Genomic DNA, 2625 nt, shown 5'->3' on the forward strand with positions numbered 1-2625 from the left:
TCTGTGGATTTAGGAGTATCTGTTATCTACTGCGGTCTTGAAGAGACGTTTTATTTTTTGTTGGTTTTCATTTAAAGTAGGTGTTCCTGTGCAGACTGTGTACATCTGATAATTTTGTTGTGAGGGCTGTTCCTAGTATGTATGATTGCCTTGTCTCTTGTGTGTGTGTTGGCTGCTGTCCCTTTGATTGAGGGTGTGTTTGGGGTTATGCTGATCAGAGTTTACCCTGATCATTGTTGCTGAGCATGGCCCCCTTTTTTGGTCTGCGGTTGTCACAGCCTTGCCAGGGGCTGAGTCTTCTCCACTGTTGCTGGAGTAGAGGCTGCTAGACCCGTTTCTGAGCTGTGGTGTGTGGCAGGCGTGGTTGGGGTGCTTCGCTGGGAGAAGGGTTGCTGAGTGCACCTCCACAGGAGACAGCCCCTGGGACGTGCCCTCTGTGGTGGTGTCTGTCACTTTTTATACAGGCTTACAAAGTCTTTGTTGACGCTGCCTTTGTTCCCACCTTAGCTGTGGGAATGTCGGCCACCTGCTCTGGTGTCCCCCGTGTTCTGGGCCCCAGGAACCACCAGTGCTGATCTGCCAGTGTCAGGTGCTAGGACCTACCGTAGCAAGCGTGCAGGCACACACCTGAATCTGTGGTGTGCCACAGGTGCCAGCACAGATGCCAGCCCCACCTCCATGTACATACGGTAAGCCGGCCTCTTGTAAATCCCCGCACTCGCCCCTGCCACGTGCCAGAGCTCCACTCAGTGCCTGTTAGTCCCAGAGGCTTGGGTCCACAAAGGGTCCAGAGAGAGCACATCTGCCCTCTGCTGGGAGCTGTAAACAAATCTCAGTCCCGCCTGAGAAGCTGCCAGGCCCCCGCCTCTGTGCAGTGAGCCTCAGCCTTCTGCTCAGGGGGCCCCACCAGTCTCCAGCAGCCAGTTCCAGCTTGTCCCTGCTGGCTCGCATCTAGAGCTGGGGATCATACCAGTGTTCCTTAGTGCTGGCAACCAGACAGCTGCCACTTTGTCCTCTGAGCCTCAGAAGCTCCACTTCTGTCCCAGCTGACCTCCTGGCTGGAGAGGGATTGTCCCCGCATCAGCATGCCTGTCTTCCTGCACTGCTGCCTCCTTGCAGTGCTGGTCCTGCACCAAAGTTTCCTTTTCTTTTTTTCTTCTCCACACCCCCCCACCCAGATTTTGTGAGGATCCTCCTATGTTTTGAAGTGAGAGACACTGCCCATGTTCAGTAGGTGTTCTTTATGCTTCATTGGTTTTGTAGATGTAATTCTGGGTATAGTTGTGGGAGAGGGCAAGCTTTGACTCTCTCTACTCCACCATTTTGGCGCCTCTCCTAAGTTTTGCTTTCTGATATTTTGTTGTTAGTATATAGAAATGCAACAGATTTCTTTGTATTAATTTTGTATCCTGCAACATTACTGAATTCATTGATGAGCTCTTGTAATTTTCTGTTTGTGTCTTTCATATTTTCTATAAAAGTATCATGTCATCTGCAAACAGTGACAGTTTTACTACTTCATTTCCAATTTGAATTCCTTTCATTTCTTTTTATTCTCCAACTGCTTTGGCCAGGAACTCCAAAACTGTGTTGAATAAGAGTGGTGATAGAGGGCATCCTTGTCTTGTCCCTGATCTTAGAGGAAACATTTCAGTTTTTCCCCATTGAGTATGATGTTATATGCCTTGTATTATGTTGAGGTATGTCCTATCTATGCCCACTTTTTGAAGAGTATTTATCATAAATAAGTGTTGAGTTTTGTCATATGCTTTTCTGCATCTATTGAGATGATCATATGGATTTGTACTTCAGTTTGTTAATGTGGTGTATCATATTTATTGACTTGTGGGTATTAAGAAAGCCTTACATCCCTGGGATAAATCCCACTTGATCATGTTGTCTGATCCTTTTAATGTATTGTTGGAGTTGTTTTGCTAGTATTTTATTGAGGATTTTTACACTTATGTTCATTGGTGATATCGGCCTATAATTTTCTTTTCTGTCATCACTGTCTGGTTTTAGTATGAGAGTGATGGGAAACCACTGTCATCTGTCTTGTCTTACCTCGTAGGTTAGGTGTTACCCTCACTGCTTCACGTTTGTTGCTTTAGTTTTTGAAGTTTGACTATATTGTGTCTTGGAGTAGACTTGTTTGTTCTCTTTGGAATTTTCTGTTTCCTGAATGTACAGGTTTATGTATTTTGTCAGATTTGGTAACTTTCATCTGTTATTTCTTTGACTATTTTTTCAGCCACCTCCTTTCTCCCCTTTTTCTGTGACTCTATTGAGATGAATGTTAGATCTTTTGTTACACAGGTCCCACAGGTCCCTGAGGTTAGTATTTTTCCAGTTTCATTTTGGGCAGTTTTTATTGTTCTTTCTTCATGTTCACTAAGCTTTCCTCTGTCCTCTCCATTTTGATGTTCTTCCCATCTGTTGAGCTTTTTATTTCTGGGTTGGTTTTTTTGTTTTGTTTTGTTTTAGTTCTAAAATTTCTATTTGATTCTTTTTTTATATCTTCTATTTCTTTGCTGAGAGTTTCTGTTTTTTCACTTTCTCAAGCATGTTTGTAGTTGTTTATTGGATCATTCTTATAATGACTTCTTTGAAATCTTGTTGTCATTT

Source organism: Camelus ferus, chromosome 17 (assembly GCF_009834535.1).
Source record: "Camelus ferus isolate YT-003-E chromosome 17, BCGSAC_Cfer_1.0, whole genome shotgun sequence".
NCBI lineage: Eukaryota > Metazoa > Chordata > Mammalia > Artiodactyla > Camelidae > Camelus > Camelus ferus.